Source organism: Chiroxiphia lanceolata, chromosome 15 (assembly GCF_009829145.1).
Source record: "Chiroxiphia lanceolata isolate bChiLan1 chromosome 15, bChiLan1.pri, whole genome shotgun sequence".
NCBI lineage: Eukaryota > Metazoa > Chordata > Aves > Passeriformes > Pipridae > Chiroxiphia > Chiroxiphia lanceolata.
This window is the reverse complement of record NC_045651.1, coordinates 15464365-15483929: the sequence shown is the minus strand read 5'-3', so window position 1 is coordinate 15483929 and position 19565 is coordinate 15464365. Positions and strand designations below refer to the sequence as shown.

General features: G+C 47.2%; 1 long non-coding RNA gene across 3 annotated transcripts in view; it reads right to left on the bottom strand.

Annotated features, from left to right (window-relative positions):
* Positions 1-19565, bottom strand: part of LOC116794350 — a 33200-nt gene that overhangs the window by 1690 nt on the left and 11945 nt on the right. For 2 of the 3 annotated variants that reach the window (XR_004359762.1, XR_004359761.1), the window contains 2 exons: positions 16188-16804; positions 12883-12965 (listed from right to left, as the gene is read on the bottom strand). This is a non-coding gene — a long non-coding RNA (uncharacterized LOC116794350). The remainder of the gene's footprint in view (positions 1-12882; positions 12966-16187; positions 16805-19565) is intronic. The other variant, XR_004359763.1, reaches the window with a different exon arrangement.

The window sequence follows — 19565 nt, the reverse complement described above, 5'->3', positions numbered from 1 at the left end:
TATGATTTGATTTGCTGACTAATCAATTTTCAGAGCTGATGAGCCTTTGCTTTGAGCCCTTGCCTCTTTCTAAAGGAAAATATACAGTGTACTAAGATTTTAGGAGTCCTCAAGTCATGTTGAAAGGTTGAGGTGAGGGTTAAAATAATTTCAGTGTGTTTTTGCAGGGAGGAGACCTGCAGCAGCTTTACAAAAAGCATCTGAGAATAGCAACAGCAAGTTATGAGCAGAAACAAATTACGAACAAAGAAAAATTATGAACAAATTAATATAATCAAGGGTTACCGTACATCTGCTGCTAAGAAATAATAGCTGCTTTTTGTTTTCTCGAAAAAGCTAAAATAACTCAGCTGCTAGCTTAATAATTAAGTAGAATTTAAAACTGTACAGAATGACTGAACCGTTGAGGACAGGAAGGGGCCTCTTAAGATCATCGAGTCTCACCCCCCCTTGCTCCATAAGATAAAATGCTTTTTCTGAAGCATAATCATAAATTTACCTAATTAAAACTTCAGCAGAAGGCTGCTCCTGGGACAGCTGGCCATGGAGGGGCCATGTGGGTGTCACACCAGCAGTGCTGGTACATCACTGAACCACTGCTGGCCCTGCTGGGAAGCTGGTGCTGCTTCAGTTCAGGATCTCCCCAGTAAGGGGGAGTTGGGGTTTTTTTCTCTTTTTTTTTGTTCACGTTGCTGACAAACTGGGAGCTGGAGTCTCTCAGAAAAACCAAAATCCCCCAGTGGGGGCCACTTCAGCTGCCAGCAGGAAGGCAGAGGTGAGCAGGAGTGCTGTGGAGCTGCTGATGAAGCAGGCAGGAGCCTGGTATGTCCGGGCAGGTGTGCAAGCAAAACGTAATTTTTTTTTCCCCCCAATTTTTTTCACCCAGCAGACCCAACCAGGGCTGAAATCAATAGAAATTAAGTTTCCTGCCCATTTCATCTGTGGGATCCTGATGGGTTGGGAAGTAAATATTTCAGTAGGTGGTACAGATAGAGAAAAAGAGACCACCAGAATCCAGAGATCCTGTGAATTACTGCCATCTCCATTCTGTGCGGAATATATCTAGAGGATGCTTGTCAAATTTGATCTTCATGAATGTGTGTCAACCTTTTATACTGACTTCATTAGTTTTACCTTGGGAGCAATTGAGCTGGTCCCCGAGGCAGGTATTACTCACATGCCACCTTTAACAATCAGATTAGCACCGTGTTTACTCTGAAAGCTGAAGCCTTGGTGCCCAGCATTGAAATGAGATCTCCTGAGCAGAGCACACAGCCAGGCCCCCAGCTCCAGCCCTGTCTTGGAGAGGACCATGCTCACCATATGGTGCTCCTGCTACTCCTGTGCTATTTCTGGCTTCCAACACTGGAACTGTGACGGAAAGATTTAAAAAGAAGGCTTTGATCCTGCCAAGACGTCTGCTCACCACACCACAGACCTTTTTTCTGGTAGTTGAACTGTGCTGTGCACCCTTCAGCTGATCCCTCCATATTACAGGTTCACATTCCTTAGACCTCCTTTTACCCACATGGTTTTTCCCTCCTGCTCCTCTTGCAAACCTGTGCGCCTGGATTTGAATGTGCTTTGACTCTGACATCATCTACCCCGATGCAAAGAAAGCAAACCTATACTCTAGGCGATGAAATGAGTCCTTCAGTCCTTGAAAACCTCATTCCACCATTTACCCAACACTCACCATCAGCACAAGGTGCCACTTCTGCAGCACAGACAGACGCAGACAGACAGACATCCCGAGGACCAGCCAGTCCTGTGCCCTTTACCCCAGCCCACCCCTCTGGGCACAGTTTCCACATAAAGCCCACTGGAAAACCAGGTACTGACAACTCTTTTTTACCTAAAGGTGCCCACATCCCATTGTCAGCTTTAGGTAACACTGAAAATCAAATAACAGTTTACTTAAAGCATAATTTTCTAGATAAATTGCCCTGAAGACTTTTTTGTAGACCAAACACTCTTTTCAAAGCACATGATTAGGGCTGTATAAAACCCATTCTTTTTACTCTACTTCTCAGCATTTAGGTTAATCTCCTGACTAGATTTAACATCTCAGCAGTCATCCTCCTGGAAAAATGAACACTCTTGCAGTCCTAGTCAAAAAGCCTTGAAAGGCTCCAGAATTCCCAGGGGGTGACAGAGGTACAAAGGAATCTCCTTCTCACAGCGAGGAACCTTCTTAAATCCTCCCGGCTGCAGCCAAGACAAACCTGGCTCACTCAGCACTCACTTCATGCACTGAGTATCTCAAAAACGAGCCATTTGGTGTGCAGGATCAAAGGTAGGAAATGTGTCATTGTCTGGGATGGTTCTGGAGACAGGAAGGTTTCACCCAGGCTGAGTTTCCAAAAGACTTACAGGAAATGGGTTACTCCTGTCTGAAAGCTCGTCACCCATTTCTGGAATCCTCTGGTGCTCAGCTTGTTCTACCTGGATTTTCAGTTTTTCTCTCCCTCCTCCTCTCTACCACTCCCTGACTTAGTGGGAAACAGCAGAGGTGACATTTCTCACAGGATTTAGCAAGAACATCTACATGATGCAACAACACAGCACCAGGATTCTTAACAACCCATGATTCAGGTTAACCAATCAGGACAATGAAAATCAAAGGTTTGATTTTGGAGGAAAAAAAAACCCCAAACAAACAAGAAACCCCATACAAAAAACCAATCAGTTAAACAAACAAACAAAAAAAAGCCAGCCCAAACCAAAATAAAACACCAACAAACCTTGGAAATTTAGCAGCTGCAGTGTCTAGATCAAACAAGTTGTTTCTGTTCACCAAGGTGATTTTTTTAATGAAAAAAATAACAACTACAAAGCAATGGGAATGAAAGGTCAGGCTTTGGCACCATTAATCAAGCCATGGGATTTTTACTAGCATCATCCCTGAACACTCAGCTACCAAATGCAAGACATCTTTTTCCTTCCCGGAGATTTTGGCAGTACTGTGCTTTCCACAGCACACCTGAGGCACTCAGGAGACACTGGACCTGCAGCAACAGCAGCCGTACAGGAATTCCTAAAAGGTATTTTCCACCTTTACCTCTGCAGAGGGGAGGCCCACATCAGCCAAGGAATCTTCCCTGCCAGTATCACTGCACCACTTCCACTAACCAAAATCCAAGTCCACATACACGTTCTCTTAGCCTGGTTGCACCTGTAGTATCAGGGCTGGGTTGGTGCAGCTACATCGGGTGGAAGTCTCTAGTTTGGACCAACATCTTTGCAATCTTAATCTACCAAAACCCAGCCACAGAAATCCAACACAATGAGCTTGAACTTTCTCAGGGAAATCAGTGTACTGCCAGCATAATAAGTCAACTTTTCCCGCTCAAGCCTTTTGCTCTTTAAATACTTTTTAAATGTGAAGTTGTTGGATATCGCAAGGAATACACATTTGCAGATCAATTCCCTCATTTTAAGCATAGCAAAAGGTCAGGACAAACTCAGCTCTAGATCCCTGCTCAGGTTTACTCATTCTGCTTTGAATCCCAGCAGTGCCTGGGACACAACAACCCTTTTCTGCACGTTCCTGGAGTACCTGCAATGCTTCCTGCACCAGCATTGTGCCAACTCCCCTTCCCAAGCAACCCAGACCTCTGTTCGCCAGATTACCACGCCTTACACCAACACTTCTATAAACAGTGTTCAGACACTGTGTTATCAATGAATTTATGCAGCTGCATTTAGACAAAACCCTGAGATAATCCAGACCTGCTCTGTGCATGAGCTGCCCGAGCTCTCTGCTGAGCTCCAACATCATCTTCACTATTCTGTGAGCAAATCTACAATTTCTACATATTTTTCTCCTGGAAATATGAAGGGCCTAGATTTATAAAACAATCAGATTTTTTCCTTGCTCAGTTCTGAAAAGAAGGAAGGAAAAATAACCAAAAGCCTTTCCCCGTCTCACTCTTTTATTGCATTGACATTTTGTCGTGTTATCTCTGGAGCCCCAGTCACAAGGGTTGATGGAATTACTTCAGTCCATAATAATTACTTGCCCACATTATAAACCTATTATGGCCCAATCTGTCATTATTACCCATCCTTGTTTGGCCAAGGCAGCAGGTTGTGTTGGTCACACCTGTAGTACAGACTGGGTTGGGCAACTCAGATAACAGCAAGTACCTGCACAAGGCATATCTTTAACTGAGAGAATTCACTTTTTTTGAAAAAGAAGCAAATCAACGAAAGTTTAAGAGGAGTGGTTATTTTAGTGCCATATTTCCTGCTAGTCTTTTATGGGTATAAAGAATTTTTGCATTGCAGAAACTCAAGGCAGTCTCATGCTTAGATTGTACCTAATTAATTTTTCATACTAAAAACCTCCCCGTTGCCAGATGGCTGATATGTGGCCATTTAGAAAGCAGAAGGTATCAGTCAGAAAAAAAGACAAAACCCTCAGCTTTGTTCACTGAGCCCCTTTTTTTACCCATGCCTTGCTAGACTGATTGTACCACATACCTTTGAACAGGGAAGTCTTTTAAGAGAAGCACGAATCTTTATGATTTTAATGCATCTCTCTATCCTTCACAATCATTCTTTCTCATATCAAGCCATCACTCTCCAGGGTGAAATACAGGAGCACAGAATATTAACCTTTGAGTTATCTTTCACCAGGGCAAAAGATCTTTGTGTCACCATCATCATCATCAAACCAGGGGCTATTGAGAAAGATGCACAGGGAAACCCAGAGCTGTGGCTTCTTTTGGCACCCCAAAGGTACAGTTTGCTGGCAAAGGAAGAGCATCCCCAGCAGGACAGCTGAGCAAGGGACAGAGGGCACTGCCAAATCCAGCACCAGCACAATCCAACCCCATGTTTATCAGTGTCTGGGCAGAGAGGAGCACAGCCCCATCTCCCTTCTGCACAGGGGAAGCCTGGGCTTACACCAACAGGGCAAAGGCATTTCTGTCCTGTTTATTCCAGCTACCTGCTGGCTAACATTTGACAGAATGTCACAGGGAAAGGAAAAAAGTGCTCCTAATTATAGTCCTTCTGTCGTTCAACTCAGGGGTTTCATTGAAAGAGAAAAAGCATGGAGAGCAGCTAATCAGCTGCTCCCAACAAATGAAGGTCTGGAGATTGATTTTTCAAGTGATTAGTGGTAAACACACATTTTCACAACTCAAAATCTTTGCATTTTTATCCAGTATTTTCATTAACCAAGGTATGATCAGAGAGGGACAGTTCACAGCCAACACCAGCCTCAAATACCTAGTGGCTTTATTACCACAGCACACAGACTTGAAAACCTGTATTGCAGTTTCCAGAGTCCCAAGAGCTTCACAGGTTCCACCTGCAGCTTAATTAGAAGCCTAAGCTGTTGCTCTACATTTGCACATATGATTCTTTCAGGACAAAACATCCCTTGCTGGACAAAATGCCATTCAGCCTCACCCCAGCCATTCACCATCTCCAGCAGCATTTAGCACCGTCACTCCCATGCTCGAGTTAGAAGCTCTAATGACAGCAGCTGCCAGCAGCTTGTGGGCTGAAATAGGAACTGGAATGGCTCAGAGACAGATGATATACCCTGAAGGGAGCTAACAATAAGCATGGTGGCATCAGACAGCCCATATATTTGCTGTGCCTCTTTCCGTACGTGCCAGTCCCTGGAGGTACCGAGCGCTTGCAGCCGACTGTGGTGCTGGGATTGGGGACACCAGGTGACCAGCACTCACCAAACACACCTCCAGGTAAAGACAAGCCACAGAAACCACAGTAGGAAAACCCCTTGTACAGAGCAATAACTAGATTCATTTAAACCTCCCAAAACGACAGCTTTAATAAAATTGTCTACTACTCCTTGTCTGAGTTTCTGAAGGTGAAAGTCAGCAGGGTTCACCAGTTTCTCTTGAAGAGAAACCCAGTGCCTAGTGTAGGGCTCTCACAAAATCCCACACCTCCACTTACTAGCCTGTGGCACTGACAGTACAATCAAGCACTGGCAAGAGCCATGTGATGATTTCCTGGATCCTGAATGACACTGGGCATTGGTGCAATGTCTCCAGTCAGGGATGTTTCCCCTCTCCCTTATGTAGCTTTAAAATCATAAAAGTATAAATTAACACATATGGGACCTGAGAGTAAAGGCTGACACCTCGTGCTTACACAAACTCAGAGACAATTTGACTGCAGTTCTCAGTGGAGTTAATTCATGCACTGTGGGCCCATGATGTTATCAAGATATGAGAAGGAATGCATTACATAAATATATATTTATCATAGGGAAGGGAACAGCTGAGTCCAATTTTCATTTTTGCTTCTGCACTTGGATATGCTTTGTAGATATTTTCCTTCATCAAATGACTCAATCCATCACAATTAAAGTAACACAATATAATCTTTCCTTTGATTTAATTGCTTCCCTTCTACCAAATATACAAGTTCCAAAGACATTCAAAGCAATATTTAAAATAGAAAGATTATTTTCAAAATTAGCACAAATCTCCTAATGGGTTCAGAATTACCTGCTGGGAGTCTTGCAATGCACTGGGTCTTGGTACTTAATTTTAAATGATTTCCAAGGCATGCCAGCATGAATCTGAGTTGATATTTCCCAAGGAGCCCTAATGGACTTGGGTATTCAAATCCCTCAGAAGAACAATCTGCTTTCCCATGTGCTGCTGCAAACACCCTCCTTCCCCCACGTGCCTAGGGCAGAGCTGCTCCCCTCAGACCAGGACAGTGCCCACAGCCCACGGGAGGAGCAAGCCCTGTGTCCTCACAAGGCAGCAGCATCTTGGATACTCACACAACTCAGCAGCAAAGCCATGGGGGAGGTCACACATGAGGTCAGAATGAGAGCTGCACAGGGAGACACCAAGGAGAAACTCAGAGACTGTCAGAGAGGCAAGGACTGGCTACAAAACCAAGCCACATGCCCCAGAAACCTTGCTCATAGCTACCTTGGGCAGATTTGACCTGGCAACTTAAAAGCTTTCACTAATACTTCCATAAGCTTGCCCCAGGTCAAACATAGAGATATGTTTGTTAGACAACAAACCAGAGCTGTGCTCAGAGCTTTGGAACTCTCCTGTAACCACAAGGCAAGCAGAGAAGAGCAATTCAACATCACCTCAATCAATGAATGCAATTTCTTCTGTCCTTCCCTTTCTTGCATCTCCTGGCTTTGTTTTCCACCCCTTTCCCTTGCTGTACCTGCTGAATGTTTCATTTCATGTCCAGGCTCTGCTATGGAGAACTTGTGCCAAAGCTTCTTAGGCAAAGGACTGACGACTTGTGAGACTGCTGGGCCAGGTTCAAATAGGGGCCACAGTTCCTGGTCATTGCTGTCACACACCCAGACATGGCCCTGACCACGGGAGCTGACAGAGCAGCTCATACCACCCTACAACTCCACCAAGCTGCTGTCCCAGCCCCTGAGGGGGGGGTGTCTGTGCCCACCTGGGCAACAAGGAGCCCTGTTCCATCCAGCAACCACCAAGCAGAAATCAAACCCACAAGGGGAAAGGGAATTACAGCCACCAGCTGCCTATAAAGTAGCTTATATTAAGAAACAAGCAAGCAAGCAAACAAACAAACAAACAAAAACCAAACAAACAAGAAAACACCTCTGCTGTGACCTGAATTTTACTGCTGAAACGCTCAGTACTATTTCACCAGCTCGGTCACCAGTGGAGGCTGTGCCGGGGTTATCTGCGGTTTGCTGAGCAGCACAGAGTGCTGGTGCCATCTGCTGTCCTGGCAGGCACAGGCACGTCAGGTAACAGCGTCACAGAGGAAAATGACTGGATTAATCCATGTCTGGCATAAATGAGAATCCCTCAGATGCCTGAGGGTCGCCTGTGACAGTTTAGGGATAAAAGATTTATTTACATGGGTAATATCACAAGGAAATCCTTGCTGACACAATCCTTGATGCTGCATGAAGTTAGACACGATGCCCTTCTAGAAGCAAAGAGTGGGATAGAAACAGAGATAGACACTTACTTTTAGGGTGAAGTTACTTTTAGCTTTAGCTTAGTTAGTTACTTTTAGCTCCTCATCCAGGAGCTTAACTCCTGCAGCTCAAAAATCCAGCTTCCCCAAAGAGAACGGCACCAAGTTCTTTCCCTAAAAACTTATCTAATGTTTAGGACACACAAAACCAGCTTCAAATACAAAACCCAGGGAGAAACCCAGCCTGCTCTCATCCAGCTCCTCCACCAAAGGCACTTGCAGAGGCTCACAATCCCCATCTGGCAAACTTTTCAAGATGCCCTGTTTGCTCCCAGACCTGACGCAGCCAGCAGGTCTCAAGGCACTGGTGTGGGTTTCAAAAGGAAGGTTATTATTTTGCTGGGTCCCAGTTCAGCTGCTTTGTATGGAAGTCATTTCCACTGTCCTTCTGGAGAGCTATTTATACTCACAATTGGGCTCTGCCTTAAGCACTTAAGCCCTGCTGTCTAGCCAGAAAACAGGCTTCCCACCAGTGCCTCTTCCTCCCCGTACCAGTCCCTAAACTCCGATAAAAGGTGCCACGTGCAGAAGGCAGGTAGAAAATTTCTGCCAGAGAACAGGTAACATAAATTTAAATGTCCTCTTGTGGGCACTAAACCCTGCAAACTTGAGGGCCAGAGGTGCTGGTGTGTCCATCAAGAGAGCTGCAGCTGTTGGGGTGGCATCCTGAGCACGCAGGGGGAGCTTCTGCCAGAGCTAAAAACAGCAGGAGCGAAGTGCCGGCGATCCACGCGCTGCACGTGTTCTGGCCATCTCTGGCTGAGACACACCAAGGGAAAAGGCTCTGCTTGGAGACACTTTTTCAGTAATTTAACTCCATCTCCCAAGCACCAAAGGGCAAACCCAGCTGTAGGGGCCACTGGGATGGGAGATCACGATGAATTTCAATCTTTTCTGCTTTAGCGAGTAGGTTGCTCAGGGGAAGGCCAGGATAAAAGATTCCTCTCTGGAAATATCTCAGCTGTAACTGCATAAAACTTAGACCCACATCCAGGGGGGAAACTCACATAAAATTCTGGCACATCTTACAGAGCTGTATCGTGATGCAGCCTGCAGAGGCTTGTCAGGACCCAGCTGGGGGGCACATCAGTACACTGTCTCTATAGATATCAGGGCAAGTGCCCTACCCAGGACTGGCAAACATCCAAAAATGTTCACCACCACTCCTCAGATTGCCTATAGATAAGTCTGTATGGCCCAGACTGTCACAAGGTTTAAGTTACAGTGGAAAAATATATTAGATATGTCAAAATATCTGAAATTAAACCTGAGGGAATGCAACCAGAAAGCAGCTTTAGGAGAACTGTAAGAGCACCCAGTAAAGGGGTGCCTTGAGGCAGCATCTTGTAATATCTCTATTGCAACACTGCAAGTGAACTTTAATTTGAGGCTTGCCAGTCTCCCCATTAAAACACTGCTCCTGGGATCCAGCATGTGGAGAGCAAGCAGGCACCTCTGCTAAGTTGCTTTCTGAAGTTAATACTGACAGATGACTGAGGATATCTGCCAGCAATGCCACTTCTGTGATGTAGTAACACAGCTCCAAATTGCTCATACTCCTCTGCAGGCCTTTCCCACCACACTTGCTCAATCCCCTTGAAGTCTGCAAATATGCACCAGCACAATTTAGAAGAATATTTGGCTAACGTCGTCAGAGATAACCTGAATTTACGAGATCCCAGTGACAAGCACCTAGGCTAAAACTACTGATCTGTTTGGCTCACTGAGAACATCAGATCTTAAATGGAACAACAGTCTCAGGAGAAAGGTCAAACATGTCCTGCTGTCCAAACACGGTCCTCACATAAACCTGCATTGCTGCTCGGAAGCCAGAGGAACCATATCAACACAAATTTGGGGTTGGAGCACTGTAATATTAAAAATTAAGGCAGCCCAACAACTGCTGGTCTCAGATTTGGTTCGGTTTAATCAGTCAGACTTGACTGAGTCTACTGGTGAGTCCAGTTTCAGACAGGTTTGACTAAGTGTAACCAGCCCAGCTTGGCTGATTCTACCCATGTTTACCACCCACATGGAGACCTCAGTGTGGGAAGACAGGAGGGGAGGCTTGGGGAGCTCCCAGCACACACTCACAGCCCCTGCACTGCCTCAGGAGCCCAGGCAGGCTGTGACATCTCCTGGCAATGACACCTCTGCATGACACCTCTGCATGACTGAGACCTCCCAGAGTCTCTCCTCTGCTCACAAATTATTATGTCTCGCTCTCAGTCATGTTCCCTGCACTTCCCTGGGGCTCTCCCAGAGGAAGAGCCCTGGCTGTTACCAGCCCTGGCACAGGTAGGTGTCCTGGCACCCCTGCCTGCTCAGAGTCCTCTTTGCCAGGAACTCACCCCAGTCAGCTCTGGCTGCCACAGGTAACCCTTCCTTGGGAAACACCTGCTGGGGCCTGACAGCCCTCCCGGAGCTCCTCTCCCAAAATCCACAGCACTGCCAAGCCCCTCCCTGTCCCCACACTGCTCACTGTGAACACCAGTGTATGCCCAGCTTCTTCACGTAAAACTGGGAAGATGTGCTGGATTTTCTCAAGGAGTGAGAAGTTTCTGCCTGAACTCTGAATCCAACAGTTAGAATTAATTCAGTTTTTACTGTCTAAACTACCCCAGACACCAACTCACCAGTGAAGATACCCGATTTCTCCACAGGGCAGCTCCATTCATGTTCACATCGAGATTATTTGTTACCTGCATTCTCATACAGGAATCTCTCTGGGGGAAAAAAAAAATTAAAAAAAATTAAAAATTCACTACTCATCTGCCTCAGAGTTTGATGTGGTGTAAATTGAAATGTCACTTCAGAGGCCCCTGTCAAAGCACTTCAGGAAGAAGGGCCCCAGCATTTGTGGCCTTTGCAGCAGCCGGTTTTCCATTTTGGGAAGGGTTTAAGATGGCTGGAATAGCCAGTCTCTTCCCACCACCCCTGCATTCAAGCCAGCGTCAAAAGTTCATCTGATAATTATGCCATCAAGAGGTGAATAATAGTTTAAATTCCTTGGGCTGGATTTTCTAGCAAGGGGGTCCAAGTAAATCCCATTGATTTGTGGCAGAGTTGCTTGTCCAGAGGAGGAGGGGAGCATCCCTACACCTTATTCCCTACACCCACCCTTGAGCACTGATGGCCTTGATACAATTTGCAGTGACACAGAAAAAATGCTAAAGCCATTAATAACAGTGCCAGGAGAAATGCTTTAGCCAAAAGTAATTTATACCCTTTCACACAGCTTCTGGGACACAGCATAGATGAAGCAGGAAGGTAACTGGAAAAGTTTAGGAGCTTGTGCTTGCTTGCAGGAAACCAAACTGCAAGTTATATTTTCAGACTGTGGGTGTGGGGAAGACCTCCAGAAGCCCACAAAAGGTAACTAACTCAGTGCACCTTACACTGCTGGGCAGGGCTCTGCAGACCAGCCGGGTTATCTTCACGGTCACAGAACTGATGAAGGCTGACAAAGCCAGGCCTGAACAGTCCAACCCCACTGCTGAAGTGGCAGATGAGAACCAGTTTGTAGACACTTCCAGAGTGGTGGGCAGCTTTGTTTGGGAATCTGTCTCCTACCCTTTGTGCACCCACATAGAGAAATTCCTCCAAGTGAGCTGTTTGGGAGCACAGGAACCTCCACCTACGCTCGCTGCAGTGACACTGGGCAGGGACACAACCCTCCACTTCAGAAATGCCCTCACTTCTGCTCCTCCCCTACACAGCACCTCACTGAACAATGCACCTGGCTTGAAATTCAAGTGTTTAATGGCACTGTACCATCAACAGGACATCACTTCAGCTCCCATCAGCTTTACACAGCTCTTCCACCAAGTCTGGGGGATGCTAACACGAAACTGTTCAAGCCAGCCAGGCAAATGCTGGCTCCACCAAACCCCAACTGTCTCCCTGCATTCCTCAGCATCTGGGGAGAAGCTCAGGTTTTCTTTATACCCCAAGTGAAAAGGAAATTCTTTACATTCCAGATCTGTATAAGAGAGCCCTGTTCCTAATGAAGTTTTTCTACCCTTCCCTTTCAACGTAGAGAGCCACAATCGACCTGAGCTGGCATCTTTCCAGCACTCAGGACTATTAGCATTTCAAATTATAAGCAGCTATGGATCTGGTCACTGTGGTATCTCACAACGCTGGACCTGTTTTGTTCCAGCTAATGGTGCCACTCTGTTGACTTTCAAACTGGCTGGAGGGAATAAATTGCTGCAGTTTATTCCCATACAGCTGACATTCCCGCCATGCCATCACTCACAAGCAGGGATCTGACCATTAGAAATGTAACCCACCACCCCAGACAGCCTTCAGACCTCGGAGGGGAGCTGGTGGAGAGGAGACTTGCAGCTTCAAGACTCAGCACTGACTCAAGCTGCTGGCAGCAAGAGCCCCAGAACCAAACTGATGGCTTACAGAGGTGAGTAACACTTTAATTTCTAGCACACTAATCATGTTCTCAGGATGCTTGAGGGCTTTTCAGGGGTGTGGAGAGGAGGGAGGGATATGATTTTCAATTTCAGATAGCAGCATTCCCCTGGCTGGCACAACAAGCCCTGCTCTTACCTGTGGGCTCATCAAGGGTGGTCATTTGAGAGTCGTGGCAAGCCAGGAGCTCCAACCCCACAACATGCTTGGCTCAGTCCTCCTGCCTGCATGAGCAGCTCTTACCCTTGCACCCAGGAAGACTGTGGTTCCCAAAGCAAGAGAGGACTCCACTGCCAACCAGGGCATCCCAGCTCCACGGCACAGGCACAAGGGGTGAAGCCATGACAAGCTCTGCACCCCTGAACATCTCACTTTGTTCATGAGGTACTTTGCAAGCAGCTAATCCATCACAGCTTCATTTAGGGTCCTGGGTTGAGAGAAGAGGCAGACAGTCCACAAGGCACTCACCTGCAATGTGGGTTTGGTTGTGCAGCAGAGCACCCACAGAGCTGGGCTCCACAGCCTCCTCCTAAACATGTCTCACTGGCAGGCTAAAGACAAAAGAGACAGAGTTGCTACAGGGAAGAAAGTGGCCAGAAATTATAATGCAACTTCTCACTGAGAGCCTTTTCACAGCACTGGGAACTGTAGGCAATGGAGGTAATCGGAACCACGGGAGTGGGATTTGGATTTAGTCTTTCCCCCTGCTCCACCTTTCAGCAGCACAGGCTGCACTGATTCTCCCACAGCACAGCATTTGCAGCCACAAAAGGTCACTGTCCAGCAAACTAACTCACATTGTGCCACCAAAATACATCACCTGGCTATTCCTCTGAGCAGCCAAGGAGGAAGAACAGCCCATCTGTGCCCCTGCAACAGGGCAGCAGCAGAGGGTAACCTCAGGTGATGGGCAGAGCCCTCCTCTCCTATCCCAGTAAGGCAGGACCCAGAGCCCAGGCCCTCTTGAAAGGAACTTTATTCCCTCTGTTGCCTAGATAACAACTCTTCCTTTTCATATTTTGTTTTTCAGTTGTATTAATTAGTACATTTTGCTTTGTCCATAACACTGTTATCTCCTAGAGAAATTCCTCACTGTTGTTGCAAAAGGCAGGAAAAAAATTCAGTGATGTGTGTTCACTGCCTGAGAGAGCTACTTTGTCCATTTTCCACAAATACTGTTGACAAGAACTGCAACTCACCTCTACCTCTGTTCCTGATTTAACCTATAACATTTTAAATGCATTTACTGACCAGCTCTCTAAGCAGAAGCAAACTTTTTTTTTTTTTTGGCAGGGAGGGCAGTCAGAGACAAAGCTCTGGCTCTCCTGCGCCTCTCACTTCACACATGCCTCCCTATCACCATTTCCTGATTTCCAAAGGCTACTGAGGGCAGGGGACAGCCCCTCACTGAATGCCAGGGCTGCTGCAGGCTCTGGTTGCAGCCCAGGCTGGAGTTCACAGCCACCAGAACACAGCCACATTTGTGACATGTTTCCAGAGCAGCTGGGTACACACCAGATCAGGCATTTTTGGTTTTGTGAGACTTTCCAATAATTAAGCAGTATCAGTTACCTACAGGACACTTGAGCTAGAGTTTGGTGCACGTGCTACCCCTGCCACTCTCTAGCAGACAGAAAATTCAAGCCCTGCTGTATTTTTCAGGTTTTTCTACCTAGAAAATTTGTGCCTCAGCTGCCAAAAAGATGGCAATCTGAGCACCCACTGAGAGCACTAAATGTGCTCTTGAGTAATTAGCATGTTGTCTATCACATCAAGAGACTACCAGTAGTTAAGGCTCAGACCACTGCTGGCTTTCACTAGATAAACTTTTCACTGTAGAAAGCCTTTTCATGAGAGGGGAACAGAGAGAACATGACCAGAAAACCTTTTCCCCAGCTGTAGACAGAAACAGGTACGTACTGGCATGTAATGGATTACAGGGTGAAAAAAATAGATAAGTCATGCCTCACTTTTCTAAGGAAATGGCATTAAGATCTAAGAGTTTGGGCACTGTACATCTACAGTTACAAAGCTACAGCTCTGATTTATACTGAGTCAAGTGCAAGCTAAAGCCAGGCCTTTGGGTGGAAATGAACATATTTGCTTTAGCACTCGGGTTGCTGGGCAGGCCCCCAGTTTTGTGTGACACCAGCTGCTTCCATATCAAATGCTGTCCATGCAGTTAAAATTAGACTGCTCCTATTTCTGGCAGGGTTTGGGCTGCACAGCCACTCCCCCCCCGTGTGTGGGCTCCTGACAGTGGGCAGGTCACTGCCCGGCATCAGCCAGGTCCACGGGACTTCGTGGGAGCCCAAATGCCACAGATATTCATTTAAACTAACCTTTTCCCCTCCCTGGACACGGGGTATGGCACATGTCACTGTCACAAGAGCTTGAACAGTCCTGTCTTGATGCTTCCTGGAGACAGACAATAACCACCAGAGCAGGGGTGCATTTATTCTTCATTCAAGAAACATCTGTGCGAGTGATTTAATTTTATGCAACGCTTTCTGCCAGCCCAATTTTCTATGAAATGGCTTGGGGTTTGTAAAATTATTTCCCTATAAAAAGCCTCCTTTGACTGTACAGTGACAGATTAATTTAGGCAACTTGAACAATGATGGTTTGGGGAATTGGAACTTTTAACTGCTTCACAGTCTACACCTTAGTTCTGCAGACATGCCTCTGAAGTGCTTAGCTATATTCTAATTATTTGCACTTCTTAAATGCATGATTAAAATGCATTAATTCTGTGTAAAAGTTCCAAGGTTGGAATAGTTTTCTCCACCATATTTTACAGTGCAACAGGTAGATCCCTGCTTTGAGCTTCATGGTGACACAGCAACACATGCAGTGGGCTGACAGTGCTCTGACCACTGCTCTTCTTCCAGACTTAGTTACATGCTGCACTCTGGCTCTCAGCAGTTTTGGATAATTACGCAAGCTGCTGATGAATCAGAGCTCTTGGTGTAGACTCAAGTTCTCTTTTAGATGCTAAAGCTGCCCCAGCTTCACTGATGAAGAGATCAGAGATAGGATTTGGACCACAGCACTGAGAACAAGTATTTAAGAGCTCCCAGCTCTGCCCCAGTGCACAGCAACCCTCCAGCCTCTGCAAGACCCACACAAGGCCAAAATGACTGAAAATGCCTTCCTTGTGTTGGCATCACTTCCATCTGCACCCTCTGCTCCCTCACTGCCACCCTCCCACACAGCACTAACAGCCTGCTCTAGCACCATTTTAAAGTCACTTGATATAACTCTGCTGCTCAGGGGGCAGCAGAGGGAAGAGCTTTGCCCCAAAGTGGGCAGGAGGTGGTCAAAGACCCCATCCTTTGGATGTGCACCTCCCCACTCCCAGGCTGACACCCCACAGCACTGGGGGATGGCCCAGACAGACACTTCTCCATCAAGAGGCCACTGAGCTAAAAACATCTCCTGGCTTGTCAGGGAAACTGGAGACAAGAGAGCTTCAAACAGCACTCCCCATAGCAAACAGACTGCAGGGGGACCCCGGGCTCTTGTTTAATTGTGCACATTCAGATCTCACACACTGACTGTGCCCCACCCGTGGCAGTGCTGGCACTGCCCATTTTGGGTGATGGTGAGCAGTGCTGGTGGTGATGGTGAGCAGTGCTGGTGGAGCTGAACAGGACAGGACTTTGAGGTCAGAATTCACTGCGGGCACAGATGTGAGGGGTTGGGTAACCTGGAGGATTACAGGTTGGGTAACAGGCTGGAAGAAGCTCCCGTGGTACACGACAGCCACTCACCCGTGTTTTCCCTGCAGCCTCTGCACTGGTCACAACAGCATGGGCAGCTCAGGGGCCTCAGGTGCAGTGGGACAAGAGGGCAGGCAGGCTCAGGAGCTTTGGTTCATCTCTGGGTCCACCAGCTTTGATGACATCAGGTTTACATGGCAGAAGCATCAGACCACCAGTCAGTAATCACCTGTGTGACAGGAGATGTCAGAAGCTCCAGTAGGCACATGCTGCTTTTCACAGATAAAAATATTATATTACATGTATTTCACTTCAGAGAAAAGTATTATACAGGCTCTGCAAAAGCCACCCCAGATTCCTATCTGCTTCTGAGTGCAACTTGGCTATGGCTGTCAGTCTAGAGAAATCCTATTGGAAGACGTTCCCACCTAAGGATTTAATTTCTCTTTGTTCCTATTCAAAACAATTAAAGTCAGATAAGTAAAATCATGAGGGTTTGGGACAGAAAAATCTCTTTTTCCATTTTGGTAATTACATCCCGTGCTGTGTTGGATGCTGTCAGAGCTGCAGTTCCTACAGTGCTGTTCGCAGAAGTTCCTTCTCCCTGGGGGAGGAGCACGGGCAGCAGGTGAGGTCTGTGGCCAGCAGAGATCAGAACGCGCCGCGTTCTGCGGGAAGAGCAAACGTGAAACAGCAAGTCATCCTCGGGGCTCCAGATAGCAAAGCCCTGAGTCACACACAGCCACATGCACTGGCCACACAGCCCCGGTCTCCTCCTAAGCCTGCTGGAATGACAGCCGTCTCCTTGGAAGGTGTGCCCCCCATGCAGCGTGGGGCTGCCCGGGCTGCTTGCTCTCCTCCTTGGCCCTGGGAACTTAATCCTGCTCGGGACACACAGCAGGGTCACCACTGGATCATGGTGCAGGGTCACTCTCTGGCTGAACAGAGCACTGGCATATTTTCTACCTTAAAAAAAAGACCCTGGGTTTTCGTGTTGTGAGTGGGTCTCTGCTGCGTTATTCACTGCAGGTATCCATGGGGGAATGGGGAAAGCATCCTCCAGCAGTAGGCAGTGAAAGGGAGAGCTGGAATTTGATTCATCCCCTGCTCACACACAGCCTGGGTTGTACAGGCTGGAGGAGGAAATGGTGGCTCAGATGGCTCACGGATTTGTACCTGACCAGTGCAGCCCAGCATTGCCTCAGTGCACCTGCTCAGCATTAACACAGGATTCCTAGGAAGCACTGATCCATCAGACAGTGAGCCTGTGGATGTTTCCCCTCAGCTTTCGGGAAAGAATTTAGTCTAGCTTTGTTCCAGCATCCTGGCTGCAGAAATAGCATTTCCAGCTTCTGGCAAGAAAATTCTTTCCACGGCACTGAATCCTTGTCCCTGGGGTTCACACAAAGGACCCCCGACCTCCACCAACCACAGCCACTGGGTGTGCCTGTGCAGGGTGAATGCCAAAGGTACACACAGCACGGGCAGCAGAGAGCACAGGTGGCACAGGATGCCCAGGAACTCCTCAAATACTATTGCCTTTACTCTCACCTGCACACACTCTTCAGGTTATACTTGTGGGCACCAGTGTCTTCATGCACTACATGCCCCAGGACCTGCAGTGCTCACGTGTCAGGCAGCCTGGCCTCAAAATCCTACTACATCTCTGTAATGCTCGGCCATGCAAAGAAGTGGGGCAGGGTTGGGGATTTTTTTATGGGGAAGAAAGGAAGCAAATGACCAGGATTTCTGTTTGACATGAATCTACTTACTTTAACAAGTATGGAGGCTCATGGTTTCAAGTGGAAGCTTAGCATCTCTTAAAATAAGCCCTAGGTGTCTTTTAATGTCGGTGCTTAAAAGGGGATTTAGTCACTGGGTTCTAGGAACTCCAGTTTGACTTAAGTGTCCAATATCTGTCGGCAGTTCAGCTGTTATCCAAGTAAGGGGAGGGAAAGCCAGGATTTTCCGGCCCTGAGAAACAGCTGTAGTCAGAAGAGGCATGTAATGCGAGGGATAAAATTAATTCCCTCTCAGCCCTGGGGTGTGAGCCGTTCCCAGCCGCTGGATGAAGGGCCTGTCTGTCCCAGCCTGTCCCACAGGGCTGCTGGGGCTCCTGCAGTGCCTCTCACTAGGCGGCCCCCGAGCCTCACCAGGGAGCTCTGCTCCCCTCCCAGGGCACCTTCAAGGCAACCAAAAGGTGATTTGAAGGGAGAGATATTGCAGCCCCATCTCTTCACTCTGCACTTGGAGTGGGACATGCGCCCGTGAGCAGAAACCCCCCCCCCCGAGGATGTGCACCCCTTCAGGCACCAACATCCCACAGGCTTCACAGCCACGTGAGCCATACACTGGGGGTGTTGGTAAAACATCCCATCTCATCAGGGATGCGCCTTAATTAATTCCAAAATTAAGTTTTTACTGTGCTCTCTTCTATATTAAGGTTAGCACTGCCCAAACACCATTACACTCTCAGTGGGGATGTTCTTTTCTTTTTCTCTGTAAAATGGACAAACTCATCTTAAACTTAGCAAAGACTTTGAAGCATGGAGCACAGCACACACATTTCAACAGCCATGCTGTTCTCCAGGGAGCCTGTCCTTGAAAGCCAGCTCACCTTCTCCCCCCCCTTCCCCAATACATATGAAAATGCCCACAGGAGTGCTGGACACAATTTTTGAGATGTAAATCTCTGACCTGCTCGATGGGAGGCATTAAAAACTGAATTCCCAGAAAACGAGCCTCTGAAAGAGTGCTCCCTGGTGCTACATGTTCTGAAAATTCGCTACCAAAAAATGGTCTTTCAAACAGTGTTCAGCTGCATTTCTGCAATTTAGAAAGACTCTCAGCAAGCTTCACATCCGACCAGGATTCTGCAGTTTCTCTGAATACCTTGTCGATGGCTGCAATAACCTCCTACAGCTATTTGATTATTTTCAGAATATCCCAGCTGATGCAAACCTGCCCCACTCCCCACCTGAAGAGCAGTCATTTTAAGAAATCGTTCCACAAATCACAAATTTCCCTGAAACCGAACCGACCTTCTCAGGATCCTTGGAGTGTAGGAAGAGAAACAAACAAAATCACTCCTTTCTCACTTCCTACAGGAGTCTCGTTATTCACACCCCAGGAGCAACAGAGAAGCCACGTTCTAATCACATATTCACACCACCAAGTAACTCACAACTAGAAAGCTCACTGCTGAAGGGGTGACAATTTCCCTGTTTAGCCATATGGCACAGAAGGAATACAGCTCCAGACAGAGCTCTCTCCAGCCCACTGCCTTTGGGAAAGCCTCGTTCCCACCAGACCTATGTTCACATAACTGTTAAGTCCTATAGTGCCATAAGATATCCAAGTGTCTAGCACAGGCTCCCAAAGCTTGAACACCTCTGTGAGAATGAGCAGCACCATCAGGTATGTGCAGAT